This window comes from Eriocheir sinensis, chromosome 49 (genome assembly GCF_024679095.1).
Source record: "Eriocheir sinensis breed Jianghai 21 chromosome 49, ASM2467909v1, whole genome shotgun sequence".
In the NCBI taxonomy this organism is placed as follows: Eukaryota; Metazoa; Arthropoda; class Malacostraca; order Decapoda; family Varunidae; genus Eriocheir; species Eriocheir sinensis.
This window is the reverse complement of record NC_066557.1, coordinates 4047038-4062037: the sequence shown is the minus strand read 5'-3', so window position 1 is coordinate 4062037 and position 15000 is coordinate 4047038. Positions and strand designations below refer to the sequence as shown.

The 15000-nt window shown below is 43.3% G+C and overlaps 1 protein-coding gene and 1 long non-coding RNA gene across 2 annotated transcripts in view; both read left to right on the top strand.

The window, feature by feature from the left end:
- The window catches only part of LOC126981704 (oxysterol-binding protein 1-like), a 172285-nt gene that overhangs the window by 57794 nt on the left and 99491 nt on the right, over positions 1 to 15000 (top strand). The gene's annotated exons all lie outside the window — the stretch shown is intronic.
- Positions 8404 to 10027, top strand: LOC126981706 (uncharacterized). The gene is made up of 2 exons (XR_007734064.1): positions 8404 to 9728; positions 9894 to 10027. It is a non-coding gene; the product is annotated as an uncharacterized LOC126981706 (long non-coding RNA).

Below are 15000 nucleotides of genomic sequence, written 5' to 3'. Positions count from 1 at the left end.
GTCGTAGGAAGGAGGAAGTTTTAATGCAAGAAAGGGATGAAGGAATGAAAGAAAAGGAAGGCAAGAATGAAGACAATTGTTAACTTAAGTTCTAAAAAGAGTTCAAGTCGTAGGAAGGATGAAGTTTTAATACAAGAAAGGGAGGAAGGAATGAAAGAAAATCAAAGTAAGAATGAAGACAAATGTTAACTCAAGTTCCAAAAAAGCTCAAGTCGTAGGAAGGAAAAACAACAACAGAAGTAAGGATATATGATTGAAAGCAAAGGAAATGGAAGAGTGAAGTCAATAATTGAATTTTGTCTTATATTGTAAATTAGTGACGTGTGATACCTTTGCGATTCTGGACAGGTATAGAGGGAAGCGTTGCCTGTCCTATTACGGGGTTTACAGGTAAGGAAGGCAAGGTGGGTAAGGGAGGGCACCTGAGGGCTTGTAGGTCATTGTACAGGTATTATTATGGTTCATCAACTCCATATGTGAGGCAGGTGTGTGTGTGAGGCAGGCAGGTGGCTGTTTCCTTGATTGCAGATGTGTGTGTGTGTGTGTGTGTGTGTGTGTGTGTGTGTGTGTGTGTGTGTGTGTGTGTGTGTGTGTGTGTGTGTGACGTATTGATATTAAATGGCAACAAGAGGTCATGTGTGTGTGTGTGTGTGTGTGTGTGTGTGTGTGTGTGTGTGTATGTGTGTTAGAGTGCAAAAATCGTGAGGATGTTATGTGTACTGGTCAGAGAGAGAAAGGGCTGAGAGGTGGGGGGGGAGTCTTTCTTTGTGAGTGTCGGTGCATCTGTACCGAGAGAGGCCGAGTGTGCCTCTCTCTCTCTCTCTCTCTCTCTCTCTCTCTTGTAACCAGAAAGGTCGATTATTGTGCGGTTTTGAATGTTTTGTTTCTCTCTCTCTCTCTCTCTCTCTCTCTCTCTCTCTCTCTCTCTCTCTCTCTCTCTCTCTCTCTCTCTCTCTCTCTCTCTCTCTCTCTCTCTCTCTCTCTCTCTCTCTCAACCCCCCCCTCCCCCTCCCCTCCGTTTCTCCTATGCATCAATTCTCGTCTTTATTTATTTTCTCTCCGTCCTGTCCACGCTCACTCTTAACACACAATTCTTACATAATCACGTTGGTCCTTGCTCTGCCACTCACCGCTCCCCTTCAGTTCTAGCAAGTTTTCTTTGTTTAGTTACGTTATCTGTTGGCTTTGCTCTTTCTTTGTTTACTTCATTTTTTTTGTTCTAATCTGGTTTTATTTATGACAGTTTTCCGCTTTTTAATTTTTTTTCTCTGCATTTATATATTTTTTCTAACATTCCTTTTCTTTGTTTATTTACGTTTTCTGTTGGCTTTGCTCTTTCTTTGTTTACCTCATTTTTTTTTGTTCTAATCTGGTTTTATTTTTGACAGTTTTCCGATTCTTTTTGTTTTTCTTTTATTTTACTCTGCATTTATATTTTTTTTTCTAGCATTCCTCTCCTTTGTTTATTTTCGTTTTCTATTCGTCTTTTTTTTTCCCCGTTTTATTGTTCATTTTATCTTATTTTTTGTTATTTTTTACTCAGCATTCCTATTTTTTTTCTGGCTTTCCTTTCTTTTTTTTATATTTCCGTCTAATATTCGCTTTGGTCTTGTTTTAATGTTTTTTTTTTCTTCTATTTTTGCCTTTCTTCTCAGTTCGCTTTTTTATGTTATTTTACGCTGTTCATAATTATTGTATACATTTAACATATTTCTTTTTTTTCTTTTTCCTTCCTTTTCCTTCATTAGTTCGTTGTTTCATTTATTTTTACATTTAACATATTCCTTTTTTTTATTTTTCCTTTTTTAACTTCAGTTTTATTTTAATGTTTTTTTTATGAGTCTTGGTTCTCGTAGTTTCTTTGTTTTGTTTCCTTTCTCTCAGGCTGTTAGTAATCCTTCCTGTGCCCAGTTTTCTTTAATGCATTTTTTTCCTTTGTTTGATTAGTAATGTTATTTTTATTTGTGTGCCCACCCTTATTATTTTTTTTGTGTGTGTGTACTCATTATCTCTCTCTTCTTTGACTCTCCTCTATTTTCTCCTTTCTTTGTTTTTTCCCATTTCTTTACTTGTGTCTGCTTGCTTTCAATATTTTTTCCTTTGTTTTCTTTTTCTTTTTGGGTTTATTATTATTTTTTTTTTGCTCCGTACTGATATTTGTCATCGTCATATATTTTTTTCTTTTCTTTTTAACTCGTTTACTATTTTTTTCTTTATTTTTTTTTACCGTTTCGCTAATTTCTACTTCGTTGGTTTTCTTATTTGCGTTCACTTCCTTCTCTCTAATTTTCATGTATTTCTCTGCTAACATTTTCTTGTGTTTTCTCATAATCCTTTCTCATTCGTAATTTTCATCCCTTTTCCATAGGCCTGCTGTTTTCCTTTTCATTATCGTTCCTTGCGTTTTGTCACTTCATAATCTTTCTTTCATATTTTCTTATTTATTTTTCTTTCTTGCACAATATTTTTTCTTGAATTCTTCCTTGCATAATCATTTCCGTTTTTTTTCTCCTCAAAATCTTTCGTAATCGTTAGCTTCTTCCGTCTCTCATAATAACGCTGATTCGACTGCATTATTATTATTATTATTATTATTATTATTATTATTATTATTAGTTGTTCTCATTTGTATGTTTATGTGCGTTTATGTATGTGTATGTGTGTTTTATGTATGTGTGTATGTATGCGTGTATGAATGTATGTGTTTGTGCAGAAGCCATTGACTTTTAAGGGCAAATAATTTCACGGTCTCTTGCAATTTCCTCCTTCCTCCTCCTACTTCTTCTTCTTCTTCTTCTTCTTCTTCTTCTTCTTCTTCTTCTTCTTGTTCTTCTTCTTCTTCTTCTTCTTCTCCTCCTCCTCCTCTCGCCATTTTCACTTGTAAAGAGGTTCACGGTCACCTGTGTTTTGTTGTGACGTCAGTGTTGTTGTTGTTGGTGGTGGTGGTGGTGGTGGTTGCGGCGGTGTAAACAAAGAACAGGTGATCAGCTGACATGCCTATCACGTCTGTCGGGGCTTCTTTGTTTTTTGTCCTGTTTGTTTGTTTGTTTGTTTATGTATTTGCGTGTTTGTTAACTTTTCTTCAGCAGGTGTTTTTATTTTTTCATTGTTTTTTTCGTGACGTGTGTGTGTGTGTGTGTGTGTGTGTGTGTGTGTGTGTGTGTGTGTGTGTGTGTGTGTGGCGATTTATGGTAACTGAGAGCACCTGACTCATGCAACATCCTGTATGACTGTGTGTGTGTGTGTGTGTGTGTGTGTGTGTGTGTGTGTGTGTGTGTGTTTGTGTGTGTGTGTAGTAATAGGCGGAAAGGAAGCATCAATCGTACATTAATTGGTAGACAGAAAGGTAAATAGACAGGTAGGCAGGCAGGTAGATAGATAGGTGTAATAGGTAGCATAGGTAATTGAAGGGGCACTAAACTAACGCATAGAAAACGGATCAATATGAGAAGCACTTAATGCTATAGGAATTTAGGGACTTAAAAATTACTCTTAAAAGGAATTATGGAAAGGTATGAAAGACGTAATAGTCGCAGCATCAGTAGTAGTAGTAGTAGTAGTAGTAAGAGGAGGAGGAGGAAGCAGAGGAGAGTAAACAGAAAAAAAGTTTTGACGCATATGATTAAAACTTTTATTGAATAGATTAGTCAAGGTTTTCTGAAAGTTCAGCAAATAGAAAACGGAATGAGGGGGCGAGAGTTTTCCTTACCTCTTAACGCCTTGAGTAAACAAAGGGAAAAAGCAGACTTGGGAATAATAGAGGAAAAGTGAAGAGGGGAAAAGTGAAGAGAAAGAACAAGAGAGATGGAAAAAAGAAGTAAAGGGAGAAGGAGAGATGGGGGAAGAAGATAAATAGAAAAATAGAGGAAGAGGGAGGAGAAGAGATGGAGAAATATAGGATTAGGAAGAGGGAGAAAGGGGAGAAAGGTGAGAAGAAGGAGGAAGAACAAGAAAACAACAATCCAGGAAAATGAAAGGATTGTGAAACTGAGGGAAAGAAAGAACGAAAGGAAGAAAGGAAAAGCCGAAGGAGGATGGGGGGAGGAGGAGGAGGATATGGCCGTGGTGGTAGAGCTTTGGGTCCAGAGAGAGAGAGAGAGAGAAAGAGAGAGAGGGGGTAGGAAGGGAAGGCTGGGAGAGGAGAGCTGTTGCCTGGCGTCTGTCGCATCCCTCCCTGTCCCTCACCCTCTCCCTCCTCACCTCTCCCTCACACACACACACACACACACACACACACACAAACTCAGTAGTAGTCTGACCGGTGCAGCGAGTGGACGCGTGCCGCTCTGCTCTCTCTGTCACCCAAACCCCCTCACTTCGTATCGATCCCCGCCTTACTCTCTCTCCCTCTCTCTCCTCTCTCCTCTCTCTCTCTCTCTTTCCCTCCCATACGCCTTGGTCCTTCCCCTCCCTTCCCCTTCCCTTCCTCCTTCCCCCTCGTCACTAAAACAGGGCGGTGGGTGAGTCTGGCGTTCCCGTGCGTCCGTGTATCGTCCGTGGCTCGTCCGTACGTACACACACACTGGTCCGTTTTGTGCTTGTTGCTGTCCCGGCCTTGCCTCTTCGTGACCCCGTGACCGTTTACGTGCGTGTGTTCCGTGTCCGTTCCTCCGTCCGTTGGTTCGTCCGTGAGTGTCCGTGGCGCAAGATAATAAGGACTATAAATCTTGCTCGGGGTTTTTGATTCGCCTGTCTCGGGATACGGTGCTTAAAGTGAGTGAGAAAGTGAGAGTGAGTGAGTGAGTGGGTGAGTGAGTGACAAGCTCTCCACCTCCACCACTACCACCACCACCACCACCACCAGCTATCTCCTTCACTACTACTAAAATAGGGTGTGTATTTTTGTGTTGTTTTACGGTTAGAATAGGGCCATCACCATCACCACCACCATCACTATCCGTTGTCAGTATACCATCACCACCATCACTACCATCACCACCTCTACCATCATCACCACCACCACCATCACCACCACCACCACCATCACCACCCGTCGTTAGTACCATTGCCACCACCACCACCACCACCACCACCTCTACCATCATCACCACCACCAGCTACCTCCTCCTTCACTACTACTAAAAGAGGTTAGAATAAGGCCATCATCACTACCATCATCACCATCATCATCACCATCATCATCCTTACTAACATGTTCACCACCACAACCAGAATCACCATCACCACCATCACAACCAGAATTACTACCATCACCACCACCACAACCAGAATTACTACCATCACCACCACCACAACCAGAATTACTACCATCACCACCACCACAACCAGAATTACTACCATCACCACCACCACAACCAGAATTACTACCATCACCACCACCACAACCAGAATTACTACCATCACCACCACCATCACAACCAGAATTACTACCATCACCACCACCACAACCAGAATTACTACCATCACCACCACCATCACAACCAGAATTACTACCATCACCACCACCACAACCAGAATTACTACCATCACCACCATCACAACCAGAACAACCACCACCACCACCACAACCAGAATTACTACCATCACCACCACCACAACCAGAATTACTACCATCACCACCACCACAACCAGAATTACTACCATCACCACCATCACAACCATCACCACCACCACAACCAGAATTACTACCATCACCACCACCACAACCAGAATTACTACCATCACCACCACCATCACAACCAGAATTACTACCATCACCACCACCACAACCAGAATTACTACCATCACCACCACCACAACCAGAATTACTACCATCACCACCACCACAACCAGAATTACTACCATCACCACCACCACAACCAGAATTACTACCATCACCACCACCACAACCAGAATTACTACCATCACCACCACCATCACAACCAGAATTACTACCACCACCACCACCACAACCAGAATTACTACCACCACCACCATCACAACCAGAATTACTACCACCACCACCACCACAACCAGAATTACTACCATCACCGCCATCACAACCAGAATTACTACCACCACCACCATCACAACCAGAATTACTACCACCACCACCACCACAACCAGAATTACTACCATCACCACCATCACAACCAGAATTACTACCATCACCACCATCACAACCAGAATTACTACCATCACCACCATCACAACCAGAATTACTACCATCACCACCATCACAACCAGAATTACTACCATCACCACCATCACAACCATCACCACCACCACAACCAGAATTACTACCATCACCACCATCACAACCAGAATTACTACCATCACCACCACCACAACCAGAATTACTACCATCACCACCACCACAACCAGAATTACTACCATCACCACCACCACAACCAGAATTACTACCATCACCACCATCACAACCATCACCACCACCACAACCAGAATTACTACCACCACCACCATCACAACCAGAATTACTACCATCACCACCATCACAACCAGAATCACCATCACCACCACCACAACCAGAATTACTACCATCACCACCACCACAACCAGAATTACTACCATCACCACCACCACAACCAGAATTACCACCATCACCACCACCACAACCAGAATTACCACCATCACCACCACCACAACCAGAATTACTACCATCACCACCATCACAACCAGAATTACTACCATCACCACCACCACAACCAGAAGAACAACCAACACCACCACAACCATCACCACCACCACAACCAGAATTACCACCATCACCACCATCACAACCATCACCACCACCACAACCAGAATTACTACCATCACCACCATCACAACCAGAATTACTACCATCACCACCATCACAACCAGAATTACTACCATCACCACCATCACAACCATCACCACCATCACAACCATCACCACCATCACAACCATCACCACCATCACAACCATCACCACCATCACAACCATCACCACCATCACAACCATCACCACCATCACAACCAGAATTACTACCATCACCACCACCACAACCAGAATCACCATCACCACCACCACAACCATCACCACCACCACAACCAGAATTACTACCATCACCACCACCACAACCAGAATTACTACCATCACCACCATCACAACCAGAATTACTACCATCACCACCACCACAACCAGAATTACTACCATCACCACCACCACAACCATCACCACCACCACAACCAGAATTACTACCATCACCACCATCACAACCATCACCACCACCACAACCAGAATTACCACCATCACCACCATCACAACCAGAATTACTACCATCACCACCACCACAACCATCACCACCACCACAACCAGAATTACTACCATCACCACCACCACAACCAGAATTACTACCATCACCACCACCACAACCATCACCACCACCACAACCAGAATTACTACCATCACCACCACCACAACCATCACCACCACCACAACCAGAATTACTACCATCACCACCACCACAACCAGAATTACCACCATCACCACCACAACCAGAATTACTACCATCACCACCACCACAACCAGAATTACTACCATCACCACCACCACAACCATCACCACCACCACAACCAGAATTACCACCATCACCACCATCACAACCAGAATTACTACCATCACCACCACCACAACCAGAATTACTACCATCACCACCACCACAACCATCACCACCACCACAACCAGAATTACTACCATCACCACCACCACAACCAGAATTACCACCATCACCACCACCACAACCAGAATTACTACCATCACCACCATCACAACCATCACCACCACCACAACCAGAATTGCTACCATCACCACCACCACAACCAGAATTACTACCATCACCACCATCACAACCATCACCACCACCACAACCAGAATTACTACCATCACCACCATCACAACCATCACCACCACCACAACCAGAATTACTACCATCACCACCACCACAACCAGAATTGCTACCATCACCACCACCACAACCAGAATTACTACCATCACCACCATCACAACCAGAATTACTTCCATCACCACCATCAAGGATCATCACCACCATTACCAAGGATTTCCACCACCATCACAAAGGCTCACCACCACCATCATCACCAGTCATCACCATTACCTGTTCACCACCACTAGACACCACCGCCACCATTGCGAAGAAGAGATCATCACCACTTCACCACCGCTATCACTACCTCTGTCCCTCGTCCTATCAGCTGTCACTATCAACACCACCACCACCACCACCACCACCGCGTCCGTCAGCTGCTAAATATAAACAAGGGATGTGAGGAGTCTCTCTCTCTCTCTCTCTCTCTCTCTCTCTCTCTCTCTCTCTCTCTCTCTCTCTCTCTCTCTCTGATGGGAAGAAGATGGGACCAAGATAGGAGGGAAGGGGAAGGAAGAGTGAGTGGAGAGGAGAGAGAGAGAGAGAGAGAGAGAGAGGATAGAATGACAGAAAAGAAAACAATGAAAGAAAAAGAGGAGAAAAGAGAATGCATGACAGGAAAGAGTAAGATAAAGAAAACAAAGAAAGAGAAAAGAAGAGAAAAGAGAATGGATGACAGGAAAGAGAGTGAGATAAAGGAGTAAACAAATGAATGAAGCGAAAGAAAGGTGAGAAGAATGGAGATAATGAAGGGAGTAGCAAGAGAATGATAAGGGGGGGCAATGAAGGGAAATATTATGGTAATGAATGTGATGATAATGAAGGAATGAATGACGAGTAGTGATGAGTCCGTGGGTCAGTGATGCCATGAAGAGAATGGTTGGGTAAGAGCGAAATTGATAGGAGGTAGAGGACAAAATAAAGGAAGGATAAGAAAAAGAAGATGGAGAAGAGAGGAAATTTGACTTCTTCTTTTGACCTGTAACGCCTTGTATCGCTTCTTAGGTCCTCCTCCTCTCGTTCCTCCCTTCCTCTTATTCACACACTTTCCTTTTCAGTGCTACGTAATTTTCTTAACTGATATAAAGTCACTTATATTCACTTATTCAGACATTTGTGCCCTTTTGTCCCAGCACTGCGCGAGGAACACTTTTGCCAACTTTACCATCCCTCTCTCTGTTTCCTTTTTGGGCCGGTTTCACAGTTCCCCATGACGGGTTAGTAAGCTCCCAAACCAATACCAGAGCCTTCGAAATTTCCTTGTATAGTGTCTGGTGTTTATATTTAAGTTCACAAATTTGATGAAGCCATACAGGAAAAGTCTTGTGTATTTAGTGTGGCATCGAAGACCTCCCCATTTTGGATTGTATGGGATTCTATAGTTTGGTTCGGGCTGTTACGAAGACACTGTGTTTGTCCCCTTAAACCCCCAACACCATGCAGATCGCCCCGTAGGTAGAGGACAAAATAAAGGAAGGATGAGAAAAAAGAAGATGGATAAGAGAGGAAATTTGACTGAATAAGAGAACAATAAGAGGAACAAGAACATACGAGTACTTATAAGAAAGAGAAAAGATGAAAGATAAAGAAGAAAAATTTGACTGAATAGGAAAACAAAAGGAACAAGCATATACGAGTACTTACAGGAAAGATAAGAAATTAAAGATGAAGAAAAATACGAACAAAATTGATAAATGAAAGCGGGAAAACAATAAATAGAAGGAAGGAATGAGAGTAAGAAGAGAGAGAGGAGAGATAATAACACTTAGAAAAAGGATAAAAATAACGAGCAGAACATAAACAAAGTAAAGAGGAGAAATAAGAGTCAGATAAGGAGGAAAAGGAATGAGGAAGATGAGAGGTTATAAGACTTGGAAAAGGAAACAAACAAGAGGAACAAGAACAGAATCGAAAGAAAGGATAAGCAAGAGACAAGGAGAGAAAGGCATAAGAGAAAAGGGAGAGGAAACAGACAGAATTGAAAAAAAAAAGAACGAAAACAATCAAAAGGAAAGGAAGGGGAGAGGTTATAAGACTTGGAAAAGGAAACAAACAAGAGGAACAAGAACAGAATCAAAAGAATGGATAAGCAAGAGACGAGGAGAGAAAGGAATGAGAAGAGAAAAAGGAGAGGAAATAGACAACTGCAAAAAAAGAAAAGAGGAACGAAAACAATCAAAAGGAAAGGAAGGGGAGAGGTTATAACACTTGGAAAAGGAAACAAACAAGAGGAACAAGAACAGAATCGAAAGAAAGGATAAGCAAGAGACAAGGAGAGAAAGGAATAAGAGAAAAGGGAGAGGAAACAGACAGAATTGCAAAAAAAAAAAAGAACGAAAACAATCAAAAGGAAAGGAAGGGGAGAGGTTATAAGACTTGGTAAAGGAAACAAAAACAAAATCAAAAGAAAGGATAAGCAAGAGACGAGGAGAGAAAGGAATGAGAAGAGAAAAAGGAGAAGAAATAGACAGAATTGCAAAAAAAAAAGGAGAAACGGAAACAATCAGAAGGAAAGGGAACAATAAAACAAAGAAAAGGAGGAAGAGTATGGTAGTAAATAAACGGGAAATGGACAATAAGTTCTAAAATTTTAATGGAAATGGGAAACAGAGGGTAGGAATGGGACAGAGATAGAGTGAAGGGAATGTGTGTTTGGGGTGTGTTAATGGGATAATGGGGCGCGGGAGAAGGTAAATTGGGATGTTAATGGGGAAGGTAATGGTTCAGGGAGACAGTTAGAGAAGATGGGAGGTGGAAGTGATGGGAGAGAAAAGGTGAAGGGTGAAGAGGAGGATTGAAAGGGGATTGGGTGGAGATGATGGGGAGAAAGAGGTGATGGGAAGATGATGATGGGAAGGAGAGGTGAGGGGAAGGAGATGATGGGGAGGAAGAGGTGATGGGAAGGAGATGATGGGGAGGAAGAGGTGATGGGAAGGAGATGATGGGGAGAAAGAGGTGATGGGAAGATGATGATGGGAAGGAGAGGTGAGGGGAAGGAGATGATGGGGAGGAAGAGGTGATGGGAAGGAGATGATGGGGAGGAAGAGGTGATGGGAAGGAAGAGGTGATGGGAAGGAGGTGATGGGGAGGAAGAGGTGATGGGAAGGAGAGGCTGGGGAGGAAGAGGTGATGGGAAGATGATGATGGGAAGGAGAGGTGAGGGGAAGGAACAGGTGATGGGAAGGAGATGATGGGGAGGAAGAGGTGATGGGAAGGAGATGATGGGGAGGAAGAGGTGATGGGAAGAGGATGATGGGAAGGAGAGGCTGGGGAGGAAGAGGTGATGGGAAGGAGATGATGGGGAGGAAGAGGTGATGGGAAGGAGATGATGGGGAGGAAGAGGTGATGGGAAGGAGATGATGGGGAGAAAGAGGTGATGGGAAGGAGATGAGGATGGGAGGTAGAAGTGATGGGAAGGAAAGGTGAAGAGAGGGAGAGATGATGGGAAGAAAATAAGGATGGATGGAAGTTATGGGAGAGAAAAGGAGGTGAGGATGGGGAGAGAAAGATGATGAGACGGAAATGAAGATGGGGAGGAAAGGTGATGGGATGTAGATAAGGATGGGAGAGAGAGAGAGAAGTGATGGGAGAGAGAGGTAGAGAGGTGATGGGAGTGAGCTAATGGGAGAGGAGGAGGAGGAGGAGGAGCGGAAGGGGAGATCAGCTGTCAACGTTCATCTACACACACACACACACACACACACACACACACACACACACACGTCAACAAGTTTCTCTTTCTTCCTTTCGTGTGTGCGTGAGAGAGAGAGAGAGAGAGAGAGAGAGAGAGAGAGGGTGGTTTAAAGTTGATGATGTCATTGATACACCTGGCAAGTGACGTGATTTATTGGTTGGTCTTACCTGTGTTTATCTTTTTTTAGTGTTTATTTATTCCGTTTTTTTTTTTTTCTTATTCGTTTTCGTGTGAATTCTTTCCTTTTTTATTTGATTTTATTGTTGATTTTTATTCCGTTATTATTTATTTTCGTTTTTTTTTTTGTTTGATTTATTATTATTTTTTTCGTTTTGTGTTTTTCTTTTCTTTATTTATTGGTGCTGTTGTTTAAAGGGGAGAGGAAGAGGAGAATGAAGAGGAAGAGCTGAAAACAAGAGTAGGAATAGGTGGAGAATTAAGAGGAATAAGAGGAAGCAGAAAAGGGATAGCAGAGGAAGGAGAGGAAGAGGAGAATGGCGAAAAAGAGGAGAGTGAAGAGGAAGAGCTGAAAACAAGAGTAGGAATAGGTGGAGAATTAAGAGGAATAAGAGGAAGCAAAAAAGGGATAGCAGAGGAAGAAGAGGAAGAGGAGAATGGCGAAAAAGAGGAGAGTGAAGAGGAAGAGCTGGAAAATTAAGAGGAATAAGAGGAAGCAGAAAAGGGATAGCAGAGGAAGGAGAGGAAGAGGAGAATAGAGAAAAAGAGGAGAATGAAGAGGAAGAGTAAAGAAATAAAGAAAAAGAAATAAAAGGAAGAGGAAACAGATAAGGAATATGTTGAAAAATTATATGAAGAGGAAAATTAAGAGGAAAAAGAGGAAGCAAAGGAAGAATTAAGTGGATCAATAGGAGAAAGATGAATATTTAAAGAGGATGATTGGATATAATGGGAAGATAAATAGTAGGAGAAAAGGCAGAATTAAAAGGAGGAAGAGGAGAAATGAAAAGGATAAAGGGAGGAAGATGAAGAGAAATAAGACTTAGAATAATAATGAAAAATGGAGGAAGAAGATGAAGAAGAGAAATAAGACTTAGAATAATAATGAAAAATGAAGGAAGAAGATGAAGAGAAATAAGACTTAAAATACAGATCAGAGAAGAGGAACAAGAACAGATAAATGGAAAAGGAGAAATGATAGAAAAAGAGGATAACAAGAGGAAGAAGAGGAAGAGAAGAGATAATATGACCTCAAAATAGGAAGAAGAAAAACAAGAGGAACAAGAACAGATAAATGGAAAAGGAAAAATGATAAAAAAAAGAAGATAACAAGAGGAAGAAGAGGAAGAGAAGAGATAATATGACCTCAAAATAGGAAGAAGAAAAACAAGAGGAACAAAAACAGATAAATGGAAAAGGAAAAATAATATAGAAAAAAAGGGGTAGCAAACAAGAGGAAGAAGAGGAAGAGGAGAGATAATAAGACCTCAAAATAGGAAAACAAACAAACAAACATAATCAAAAGGAAGAAGAGAAATTAAGGGAGGAAAGAAGGATGAAGAGAAATAAAATGAAAGAAAAAAGGAGGAAGAGAAGAAGTGGAAGAAGATAAGTTGATGGAGAAGATTGCAAATTAGTGGAAGGAAAGGACAAATAAGAGGGAAATGATGATAAAAATAGAAGAGGAGGAGGAGGAGGAGGAGGAAGAGGAGGAGCAGGATGTGATCAAAAGGTTATCAGAAACTAAGGACAAGGATCGATGGAGAGAGAGAGAGATTTGGGTGTAGTGTATCTTTTTTTTTATTCATATTTCGTTGCAGTTTTAATATTTCTTTTTTCACATTTTATCCTCAAGGTCACAATTTTACTTTCATTTTTTTCATTTATTCCTCGATTTTTTTTAATATCCGAAGAAAACTAGAAGAGGAGGAGGAGGATAATTAGGGAGGAGGAGGAGGAGGAGGAGGAAGAAGAAGAAGAAGAAGAAGAAGAAGAAGAAGAAGAAGACTAATAGAGAGAATTCGTGATAATGCTTGGATGAGAGGAACAAAAAGAAAAGAGAGGAGGAAGAAGAAGAAGAGGAGGAGGAGGAGGAGGAGGAGGAGGAGGATAACCATTAGTGAATTGTAGCTTAATGTGGAAGAAAAAGTGAGAGAGAGAGAGAGAGAGGAGTTAGAGGTCTTGCATGGAAGAATCAAGTTGTCATGCCAATTGTGCCAAGGTCATCCCCTCCCCTCCCCTTCACTTCCCCTTTTCTCCCCTTCACTCCCCTTTCCTCCCCTTCACTCCCCTCACCTCCCCTTCACTCCCCTCACCTCCCCTTCACTCCCCTCACCAACCCCTTCACTCCCCTCACCAACCCCTTCACTCCCCTTCACTCCCCTCACCAACCCCTTCACTCCCCTTTACTCCCCTCACCAACCCCTTCACTCCCCTTGCTCCCCTCACCAACCCCTTTCCTCCCCTTTCCTCCCCTTCACTCCCCTCACCACTCCCTTCTCCCCTCACCAGCCCCTTTCACTCCCCACCCCCTCTTCCCTCCACTCTCTCCTCCCCTTTCCTCCCCTTTTTCCTTCCCCTCCCTTACTCCCCTCACCAGCCTTCCTCCCTTCACTCCCTCACCAACCCCTCTCCCCTTCTCCCTTCACTCCCCTTCACTCCCCTCCTCCCTTCACTCCCCTTTACTCCCCTCACCTTCCCTTCACTCCCCTTTACTCCCCTCACCAACCCCTTCACTCCCCTTTACTCCCCTCCCCTTCCCTTCACTCCCTCCTTCCCTTCACTCCCCTCCCTTCCCTTCACTCCCCTCCTTCCCTTCAATCCCCTTCTCTCCCCTCCTTCCTTCTCCTTTCTCCCCTCACCAACCCCTTCACTCCTTTGCTCCCCTCACCTCCCTTCACTCCTTTGCTCCCCTCCCCCTTCACTCCCCTTTACTCCCCTTTACTCCCTCACCAACCCTTCACTCCCCTTACTCCCCTCACCAACCCCTTCACTCCCCTTTACTCCCCTCACCAACCCCTTCACTCCCCTTTACTCCCCTCACCAACCCCTTCACTCCCCTTTACTCCCCTCACCAACCCCTTCACTCCCCTTTACTCCCCTCACCAACCCCTTTACTCCCTTCACCTTCCCTTCAATCCCATCACCTCCCCTTCTCTCCCCTCACCAACCCCTTCACTCCCCTCACCTCCCTTCTCCCCTCCTCTTCCTCCCTAACCTCCCCTTCACTCCTCTTCCCTTTCCTCCCCTTTACTCCTCTCACAAACCCCTTCACTCCCCGTTACTCCCCTCACCTCCCCTTCACTCCCCTCACTCCCCTCACCAACCTCTTCACTCCCCTCACCAACCCTTTCACTACCCTCACCAACCCTTTCACTCCCCTTTACTCCCCTCCCCTTCACTCCTCTCACCTTCCCGTCACTCCCCTCACCCCTCCTTCTCTCCACTTACTTTCCTCACTCCCCACCTCTCCTTCACTCCC